Below are 11,783 nucleotides of genomic sequence, written 5' to 3'. Positions count from 1 at the left end.
AAAGACGCACTCTGTTCATCCAAGGAGAATGCGTGAGCTTGAAGTCTGCAGTGATTAAAGGCACGTGGTGGTGGTGCACAATCTTGTGGTGGTGACCATGGGGCACCTTGGGCCCCAGCAGTGTTTTCTTCAGGGTGCCCCTGGTACCCCACCCGAAAGCAAGGCTACAAATCAGACTCCATTTATGGCATTCTCGAGTTACATACTTTTCTCACCACAAAGGAGACAAATTAATGTTTAATAGATTGGGTATTCTTGATTTTTAAAAAAAGTGAGCAAACCAGTTCCCATTCCAACAGCTAGAGTTTTAGCATAATCATCCCTGGGGAATGCATCAAACATATAAAAACACAGATTACTGAATGTACTGCAACCACCACAGCAGTCCAGCAGTAATATCAGTTCTTCACCATTCTTTGTGTGCTTTACAAAACTTTCCTCGATACTGCAAAAACTTGTGCATATGCCTCTCCCCAGCCACAGTCTCAGTTCACAGAGCCAGTCTGCTGCCATGTGGCTAAGGAGAGGACATCCCCTCTCACATGACCTGGTAGGGCAGAAGCAGGTGAGCAAGATGAAGGAACAGCTCTTAATTACTGGATAAGAAAGTTTTACATAGCCACTATTTATAAAAACTCAACCAGCAGGGGAAATTAAGGTGCCAGAGAGACTTTTGAATGAGTCTTCTCTAAAACATCTGGTTAAATCACTTGTTTGAAGGTGTTACCCAAGCACGGTGGTGGGATGGTGTGGGACACATATACAAACTGTTGTGTGTGAACCCAGAGGACTGTGATGGAAGAAAGATGCTGGAAACTGATACTGAACCTGCCTTCAGGGACAGGAAATCCTGAGGGCAAGGTCCCTAAAGATTCAAGCTACCAGGTTTGTACAGAAAAGCCCCTGATACCTTGTTTGCATAAATTGTCAATGGCTCAGAAGAAAAGCAACACAGATAACTAGTGAGTTTGACCTCTAGCCTGAAGTCTGATGGACCAAAAACATCCCACTGTGGATGGGTCATTAAGATGAGAGCCGAAATAAAGATTCAGAAGGATCCTACAGTGATGTCTCATGGATGGCTGTCATTTTATACTTCCCTTGGCAGCTGTGCAGTGGCTCACCACGGATCAATGGCAATCCACCCACAACAGCCAGTGGGAACAATGCTCTGGGCAGCCCCTCACCACAAAACCTTTACAAAATGGCTGTGGGGGATGCTGTGCGTGGAAACACCTGGCACTGTTGGAGGGAAGATATTTACTGGCACATCCAAAATACCCCACAGCAGAGCAACCCTGATAGCCAACTGAGCTGCTGAGGGTGAAGACAGTATGCTGCTTGGTGGATTGATTCTAGCACATGTTGAACACCCCACTGTGCATGCACAAGGTGAGAAACTCTTCTGTTGCCACCATGCACGGCCGTAGCAAGCCCAGAGAGGAGCCATGTGTCACTGAACTGTACCAAGGCAAGAGCAGCAGCTCAGGAGGAGGACTGGCAGCCCTATGCTCTAGATATGGCTTTGGTGACTCTGCTTCTCATGGGGAGTATCCATCACCTTTAAAATCCCAGTCCTCTGTGAGGTGGAGAATCTGCTCCTCATCAGAAAAACATCACACAACTTTACACTTTGCCCTAGTGTTAGTAAACACCTGAGTACACTTAACTTCTCATGCACAGCAGTCATGTTGAGATGCTTTGTTAAACCAAGACCAGAAATTCTTTCCTCTATCTCCAGAGACTTTCATGAAATATTAATTATAGCATGTGTTTAGAAAGGGAAAAAAAACCTGTTTTGATAATTAAAAGCAGTACCATTAACTATGGCCCTAGGCGGTCACCCACTGACGTCTTTTACACCCCAGTGATTTGAGTGGGAGCATGTGAGGTCGTGCTTAGCTAAGTGAGACACTAAAGCTATCATTACCGTAGTGCCAGAAGAACTGGGCTCTTGTTAAATCGCAGTTGCCGCATACTGATTCAGGCATACTCCCCTGCAAGATTTAGGGGTGACCTAGTTTGGGGACCTGTACAGCCCTCTGTGTGGGGCAGACCAAAGCTGACACACTGCACTTGCACACAGGCACAGACCTGCTGCATTGCCCAGATGAAACTACAGTGTCCCCATGTCAAGGTCAGCACCCCACTCACTGACCATCCCACCCAGTAGCTCTGAAAGGCAAATAACTACGTCTAGAGATATCTTTTCTCTACGCCACTGTGTGCAACTTCCCCTGCTGTTCCCCTGCAGAGTCCCAAAGTTTGACACTAAATCCTTTCTGTGCTCATGCACTTGGCCTGGCAGGCAATAGATCCACAGCTTCCTGAGACAGTGTCAAAGGACAGCGCTCTGGGGTAGGACCTTGCTGAAGAGCGTCACCACCACCATCATGTCACCACCCAGCGTCACCACAGAAAACTCCCAGAAACTTCAAATAGGAAAGTCTTGGTGCTTGTAAGGGGTATCTGGCATACTCAGCAGAGACACTTTACCCTTACAAAGCTTCTCTGAATTTCATACCACTAAAACACGCTCTGCTTCACTTAGAGAGATGAAAATGGCAAAGACACAATTACTGTAACTCTTCTGAATGTTTACCATTTTCCATCCTTATATGACTCCCTTCTCAGAACAACCCCCAGAAGCTTAAAAAGAAAACATTCATCAAGGTCAGACAAAGTTTTGAAAGCAATTAGCTGCAAGTAAAATAAATATAAAAGCAATTCTAGCCTATACTTAATGACAAAATGCCTAGTTGTTCCAGTTCAGCACACCCAAAGTCCTTGAGGTGTTGCCAGCACGGGGGATAATGACCCAGCTCCCATGAAATCATTCCTCTCACAGATTACTGCCTCCAGTTCAGTATTCCTTTCTTTTCCTTGTCCCTTCTTTATAAAAAATTCACTCAGGCACTGGAAGGCTGCAGTTTACCTCTCTACCTGTGCATTTACCTCCTTTGCCCCTTAGATATGTTCATGCCAGTGACTCTGTACAGTTCCAGTTTTCATTAACTTTTCTCAGCCTAGACACTTGCTACCTGTTTCTGGCATTTTTGAGGTTAATAATACCCTATCTGTCGTGTCTAATTAAATTAAAAAAAAAAAAAAAACAAAAACTTACAATTTGGGAAGCATTTGGTTTGCAGTGAGTTCTCAGCATCTCATCAGATCCTCATCAGGAACCTTTAGATGTCTGGTTTACGTAGAACAGAACAATAGGAACATAACACTTCTGAATAGAAATCTGCATCTCTTCCCCTTTTCACTTATGCTCATTTTTAGGATTTCCTAAATGTGTCCTCACTGGAGTGACAGCCAGCATCCAGCAAGAAAGTAAAGAAACACTTGCAGGTTAGGTTTGCCAAACTGTTCTAGCACTGTCAGGGAGATACTGCCATGTGAGCTATGAGCTGAGTGGGGCCAGGATGATCTTCTCATTGTTTCCATGCAAATGCCGTGCTCCATGTCTTTACCCCACATGCTGCACACCAATCTTCCCTTGCAGTTCTCAGACTTGACTACAACCTCTGCTGGAGTATACATCAGCTCAGCTAGCAGAGCTTTTTGGTCTTCTCATAACTTTTCCTGCTCTAGATCACCACTGACTTGTCTGATCCTATAACAAGGGAAGAATTGAAAGGCGTTAATCCCCCACAGCAGGACAATTGTAAATCCAGAAAAATGGCCAACTTACTTTGCTGATCCTTAAAACTTTGAGGCAATCCATTCTCCCCAGGGATGGGAATGGTGCTGCCCCCCACATAAGGGCCAGGATCTTTGTGACTGGAATTTGAGCTGTCTGGAATAACCAAAAGCAAGCAAATACTGTGAACCAAATTAAGGTTTCCATTGTCAGACACGAAAGCATGAACATCCCAAATGATGTATAACTAAAATTTTCCGTAAGTCTGCTGTGAAATGTCTTTCTTCAACATTAAACAACATCAAGAACAGACAGTATTTTGTTTCAGTTCTTTGGTCAAATGGTCAAATGGTTGTTTTGTGGGTTTGGGTTTTTTTATCTTTTGGCAGGCCACTTGAAGTAATATAGGATCTGCCTTGGCAGAGGTGTCTAATGTCCTCCTCCCCTCTTCAGTTTCTCTCCACCAGCTATCTTACCTGACCCTAGAGGTATTGTTGCCCAAGTTAGACTTTTCATATCTACCTTAGGCAACTCACTGCAACTCACTTCACTCACTCATGCTTTATTTTCCCAAATCCTTGAAGAGGGACAGCATTTCAGTTGACTCTAAGAAGGATTTTGAGATCTTTGGAAGGTTGCTCCGTTAAATATGATGAACACGTGTTTTGCATGAGTTGAGAGCTTCTGTTCATAGCTCGAGGGTAGTCTTCCTGGTCAGTTTAATTCAGAACACTGGACCAGTGGAGATTATTTATCTTTACTTTAGCAAGGCTGTTGACATTGCCTCTGACAAAGTCCTCACAGGCAAACTGATGAAGAACAGGTTAGGTAAGCGGACAGTGAGGAGGACTGAAACTGCCAGGCTGAGAGGGCTGTGATCCACAACACAAGGTCCAGCTGGATGTCAATCACTAGTGGTGTACCCCAGGGTTTGATACTGTTTACTATCTTCATTAATAGCCTCAGTGTTTGGGCACAGTGCACACTCAGTGAGTTTGCAGATAATACAAAACAAGGAGGAGTGCTTGGTACAGTAGATGGGTGTGCTGCCATCCACAGGAACCTGGACAGGCTGGAGAAATGGGCTGACAGGACCCTCGTGAAGTTCAGCAAAGCAAAGTGAAAAGTCCTGTGCCTGGAAGGAACAACTCCATGCACCAGGACAGGCTGGGGCCCGAGCCGGCAATGTGTCCTTGTGAGAAAAAAAAAACACCAACAGCCTCCTGGACTGCATCAGGCAGAGCATTTCCAGCAAGTTGAAGACGGTGACCCTTCGCCTCTGTTTAACCCTGGTGAGAGAGAGTCCAGTGAAGGACTATGAAGATGATTAAGGGTTTGGAGGATCTGTCATACAAGAGGCTGAGAGATCTGGGGCTGTTCAGCCTGGAGAAAAGAAGGCTTAGGTGGATCTTATCAATGTATATCAATACCTGAAGGGAGGGCGGGGTGCAGAAGACAGAGCCAGACTCTTCACAGTGGTGCTCAGTGAGGGGACAAGAGGCAATGGGGACAAACTGAAACACATGATAATCCGTAAGAAAAGCCTTTTTCGCTGTATGATCTGTAAGTGTGGTCAGGCACTGGAACAGGTCACTCAAAGAGGTTGTGCAGTCTCCATCCTTGGAGATATTCAAAACCGACTGGATAAAGGCCTGAGCAATCTACTTTCACTGACCCTAATCTGAGAAGGAGATGGGACTAAACAATTTCCAGAGGTGCCTTTCCACCTCATCCATTGGATGATTTTGTCACCCTGGAAGAGTGCAATGACAGTCTTGTGGCACAATCTAGAAGCTAAATGCCTTCAGCAACAGCATCACTCTGGTGGGCTGGACTGGGGCTCCTTTCAGATATGTTCTCACCTTAGTCACTGGTAATAACAAGCTGTTGAATCCTAGAAAGTTTTCATTTTAAAGTTATCATAAAACTATGCCTTTTTTTATTGTCGTACAATGGGCTGGACCCAAAATTGTCCATGGTAACAGAAGTCCAGCTTAGTTGTCTGCATGCAATTGTTTACGAAAAGTAACAAAAGCTGGGACAAAAAGGCCGGAAAGGTCTGGAAAATTTATGTGAATGTGGGTGTGATAAAACTCTTCAAGGCTCCTGGTGCCCTTGTGGTTTATGCATGACAATGAGCAGAAAGATTCTAAAAATAGGAAAAATTGCTTCCAGATTAAAGAGTGACTGGACTGGATTTTGGTCAGTTACCTCAAAGGAGATGAAGAACCTCGTGGACACTGCTTGTGCTGGGTCACTCCATGGGACAAGGAGAGGACCCAGTGGACTCAAAGGTTATGTCTACGTGACTAAATGCTTCCGCATGATGGAGCAGTCCTGGTCCAAGTTGTAGAGTGAATACAATCAGACTGTGGGGGTGCAAAGCCTTCTGGAACAGAAGTGGAAGACTGCAGAAGTTGGAGGAGACAAATCTAGTCCAATCTCAGTACTCTGGAGTGATCTGGAGTGAACTGTCTCCTGAATAGCACATGAGTTTTGGCTTTGAATAAACCAGCTGGTTCACTCCAAAAAAAGATCCAGAAAATGCACTAACATTCATGCAAAGTGGACAGACAGTGGCCCAGAACCTGAAACTGAAATGAGAGGATAAAATATTTGCAGTAGACAGACTTAAAGCAGCAAACATCACCATCTCGGCAGCACTCTACTGTCACCTGGGCTGGCAGGATTCACTGAGATACCTCAAGGCTTCCATTGTCTTGTTTTTCCTTGACATCTTTATACTTCATCTCCTGTGAAACGTCTGAGACAGAAATTTGATTAAGAAACAAGAACAATACAAAATCAATGCCATGTACGTTAAGTGGATTAATAACTGGCTAACTGACAGATCTTGAAATGTAATTACAAGTGGGAAATTATCATCCAGTATCTGAATCTCTAGTGACATTGATTCTTGGCATCATGCTATTGAACTGCACTTATCAGTGACTGAGTAGACAATGAGGAGCAGTCCACATCATGTGTTCACCTGGTCAAATGAGATGTACTTCAGTATGGGCTAATGGACAATCTAATGCAGTTGTCTATAGACAGATCAGGTGAATCACAGTCTAAAACTAACTATTGGCTGTGTTGTCTTGAAAGGAAGCCCAAAGTGATGCTATGCATTGTAATGTTAAAATTTAGATGACATAAATCATACACAGAGAATGTTCCTGCTACTTTGATAACGTATCTTTTCTCTCACTGGCAGGGCTTATGACAATATCCAGTGTCTGAAAGTTAAAATTAGACAAATGACAAATTCAAACTACAAACGAGGCTCAGGTTTTCAAATATAAGGTCCATTAAATGTTAGAACAATTTGTCAAGGATTCATGTGGATTCTTCATCACTGAATATGCTACAGTGAAACTGGAAGCTTTTCTGAAAGTTATCTTCTGTTTTAAGGAGGAATTCATTCAGGGGAGCCCTAGGGTATGTGATGTCCAGCTTAGAGATCAGACCAGAAAACCCTGGTGATGTCTTCTGTTCCTTCTCCCAACCCTGCTGGAGATGGACAATCAGGTACCATTCAGGTAACCACTGCCACTTTTAGATTAATGCTGACAAATGCTCAGAGCCTTACTTGTTACCCTCAAGCTCCAACAACTGAGAAGAAGTCAAGACCATAGTGTAACTCGGATTACTAAGTCTAACCTATACAGACTCTCTGTTTACTGGACCCCAGGTTGTCTGTGCAAAGACAAGGGAATAATGTGTGATTATTAAAGAAGGAGAAAGCAGAATTTTAAAAATTAAGCATATTCACAACTCTGGAGTTCTTTCTATGCAACTGCAAGCTGTGACACCTGCATTGTATTCCAGCAAGGGCATGACAGGGTTTTCTTTAATACAAACATGGACTTTATTTTCTCCCAGCGTTCAGCTATGCTATTAATTTGGAAATAACAGACCTTGACATAATTACAGGGCTGGAGATAAATTTTACACTATGGGACTAAATCAGATTGAAAATTTTCCATTTTTTCCACAATTTTTACAATTTTGGTGCAATGTTGTGTGGCACATCACATAATACACTTCTGGCCAGGGCTCAGATCACAGCGTGATGAGCACAGTCCAAGGGCTGATACGCAACAGAATGGAATAGAACAGCTTGAAACAATGCCTAGCAGAGATTCATTCCCCTGCACATCCCTTAATCATACTAAGTTTTAAAACCTAACTAGGATAATTAATTGCAAAGATTAACTATCTAATTGGTGATTATCATATTAGATGGCATTAATAAGGAACAGGTAGGGAGACCTGCCAGTTTGAAAGTGTTTGTTGGTATGGGCAAAGAAACAAGAGGGAAGAGCAGAAGAGCCACGGAAAAGAAGAAAAGAAGAGCCACGGAAAAGTTAGAGAAGAGCCACGGAAAAGAAGAGAAACACACAGGAAACAGGATTGAGGAGCACAGCACAGGATAGCCATATGGTGCTCAAAGTGAGAGTATTCTCACCTGTAGGGAAATAGCCCCTGCTGGAGGGTGCTTAAAGTGACAATAAGGTACTGAACAGTGGCCAGAAGCTCAGCAACTAGTAACATCCACCTTCACCAAAACTTGCCTTTGAGATCAGAAGAAGGACTGTGGTGCATAAATTTACCCCATTGTACCATATCACCATTAATTAAAGAAGGTCTGTGATGTATGAGCAGAAAGTTTATGGTGGTAAAGAAGAACTTACAGGATATGCTTTCCCAAGTAGTATTCTTTTCAACTAGATATCACACACACTGGACATTGAATATTATGAACAATACAGTTGTTACAATTTCTTTGGGTAGTGAAACAGAGATAAAGACAGAGGTACTTTGTACATTTAGGTACTGAAAGGGCTTTTTTTATTTTTTAATTTCTTGGCCTCAGTACTCGGTTACTGGTTCTAAGTGTAAGAAGCACTTAATGGAGAGGGAGTTATACACTGGACATCAGAGACATTTGGTTTCCAGAAATTAGTTTTTTTATGCACCACCGATGTATAGCTACTCATTGGATGGATGTGGCTGGTTGGAGACAGGCTTTCACACCACTGCTCTGGACTGGAAGAGAAGGGATATGGAATGTAATTGGGTCTGTAGCAAGAATGTAGCCAGATTGTATTAACTGTGCCCTCTCTGAAGTGCTTGGGCAACTGAGAAAAACACACTACTCTGAAAATTAAATCTTTAATGTCTATGAGCACTGATGGCCTGCTGAATGGCAAAGCGTAAATTAAAAGATGGCCTTTAACTGCAAGTGCAGTCACCGAAGGCCATGTAGATGTTGTGTCCTGATATAATTCAAGGAAATTAATGCCACCCTAACATGAATTCATGCTAACTTGCATGCAGTCTGTGAAAGATTACTGCTTAATCTCATCAAGGTAGGATCTAAGGCCAACCTCGCTGAATCTGATTTGGCTATACAAACCCCTCATCAGGAGGAAAATCACCTTTTGCACACATCAGTCTGGTAATAAGACTGTAAAAAAAGTGGAAATGAGGCTGAAATCAAACCAGCAATCTCTGTCCTAGGGCTCCTTCAGTTCATCCAATTAAAACATATGTCCTCCATAAGCTTACAACAGTTTTTCCCAAAAGCTGGAATCTAACATCAAATATTAAATGAAGATCAGAGATGAATACAGCTTGAATATAAAACTTTTCCCCAGTTGCTCTATTGATGTTTCTGCATCGATTCATTAAGAAACCACCTTTTCAAAGTCCTTCCAGGCTTAGAGAATTGTTTAGAGATTTGAAACAGAAATCTAGGATACAGAAATATACACTTAAGCTTAAATTTGCAGAAAACATTAAATTCACAAAACTAAAAAGCCTCTTAGAAAAGTAAAACCTACAGAAAATATTAAATGCTGTTTGAAGTAGACGGAGGCTGGGCAAACCTTTCAAGAGTGTTAGATGAACTGCCCCTGCTTGCTGTCCTTAGGACCACACACTTCTTTTAATTCCATGTGCAACTTGATTTATGGGAGTACTTCCATTCACTTCACAGTGATGAATCAACTCTAGGAAACACTACATAAACTGAGGTCATGGTCTTGCAGTGGTCCCTCTGCATGTGAGGGTCAGTACACACATGAAGCTCCAAGAAATCCTGGGGCTTTGGACAAGGCTCTGTGCTGATCATCTGCACATGCTGTTGTGTAGCCCCTTTGTGGAAACTCAAAACAAACCCCACAGAGGGGTAAGACCACAGCTGGGGAAGGGTGTAGAAAAGGCAAGGGGCTACAGCTTGCAATATGGATCATAGGTTTGGCTACATGAGACCCTGCTTTTAACTTTACAGTGGAGATAATGTCTGTCAGACAGGCACACTACTGTTAAATCAAACAGCAAAACTTAAAACTGGCTAGTTGGATATAAAACCAGGAATTACCAGCTGCATTTCCACTGTGGAGTGTAACATAGACATACACTGGCCCTGTTGCTATGAAGGACCAGACTCTAGGTCCTACACCTTTGTTAAGCAAGCACCATGTCCGAGAGCCCTTATTGAAACTCTGTGTGCACCAGGGCTATAAGACACCCAAGAGGGAAAGGATGCTTACCTTTGACAGGTGAATGTAACATTAAAACTTGCTCAGGCTCCAAATTCCTGCAGGCAGATTCAACATGGGAGAAATCCCACTGTGCTCTGCCAAAGATGCCTACCACCCTACCCAGTTCTCCTCCCTCTCCTCCGCACAACTTTCAGGGCAATGCAAATCCCTGGTGCCAATTCTGGTTTGCATGGCAAGAAAAGAGGAAGAGGTTTCTTGGGAAGCTGGAAGAAACAGGACCAGCAGGAGAGGTAAGGAAGAGGCTGTGCTTGCCGCTCCCCCAGCTGTACTCTTGTAGGTGAGAGAATGCATAAGCCACTGCTTGGTCTGTGATTTTTTTATTTGGCCTGTATCACTCTAAATATCCCTCTGGTGAGAATACCGGGCAAGGATTTTGTCATTGGATAAAACTGGAGGATATCCTGTTCTTCAGATCAAGTTTTGAGAGAGTACTTAAAATGCTAAGACAATTTAAGATTCCTTTTCCTTAAACATTGCAGACCTGGCATGTCCTGTAAGATGTGTTTTATTGAGTCCACCCGATCACTATTTGTCACAAGATGTTTTAGGGACATATGTCACCTAACTCCCCATCCAGACACCCAAATTGCAGAGAGGTTTTAAATATTTACTCTCTAGCACCACCTAAGTGCAGCCTCCAGTAACACAAACCAGTGCTTCCCTTTCAGAGCACACCTTTCCCCACCCCCTGAACGTGGCTCTCCCAGTATCACCAGAAGTGTCCTCACCAGGAGGTGCAGATTGCCACCAAAAGCCATCGCCTGCCACTTGCCAGTCAGATAGACACCTCTCCAGGTGGCGGGTGGCCTTTGGGCCCTGGCAAGGCACCCACAGCCCATCCCAGGTCATCATGCACCAGGCGCCTCTGTTAAGGTTGTTGGGAAGTCTTCTGTTGTCAGTAATGGTGCTGCATGACCTTCTTCCACTGGCCACCTACCTACACTGCACTCCTTCATATTAAAGGTGAAAAATAAATAAAGCTTCCATCTTTGATATCTTTTGGAGCAGTTCCTATGTCCTCCACACACACAGGCTGAGGCGGGGAGTGGGACCAAGGCTACAACAGGCGTAATGTATGTGCTGTTCTAGGAGAAAACCCCCCATAGTGTATCTGCAAAGGTCTGAGCTGTGACTGCCCTGAATTACCCATACGTGCTTCTGCGGGACACACCATAGTTATACCACCATTGCTAAATCCTGGTCATTACTTGAAAGGCAACATGCCTAACACACTTCAGCAGCCATTCTGCAGGGCTGGATGGGCTTGATTCAGCTTGCTTTGGTGCTGTGTATTCCCAGCTGCCCCACGGGTGCCGTGTCCAGACATGGGAGCCAACACGGGCAGCGAGGCTGCCCACAGCAAGGAACGTCAGGCCTGGCTCTCTGGGTAGACCTTGTGGGCAGCCTCTGCTCAGCCCTTCTGCAAAACCCAAACGAGTCTAAATCAGTGACAGAAAAAGAGGGTTCTGGTTTCAGCAGCTCAATTAGACCACGTGAGGACATGGCTGTGCTGACAGGGCAGGTCAAAGTAAATGCATTGTGATCCACATAAAAAGAGCTGTTGA

Source organism: Tyto alba, unplaced genomic scaffold, assembly GCF_018691265.1.
Source record: "Tyto alba isolate M040663 unplaced genomic scaffold, T.alba_DEE_v4.0 Super-Scaffold_2, whole genome shotgun sequence".
Taxonomy (NCBI): Eukaryota; Metazoa; Chordata; class Aves; order Strigiformes; family Tytonidae; genus Tyto; species Tyto alba.
This window is presented reverse-complemented; position numbering follows the sequence as displayed.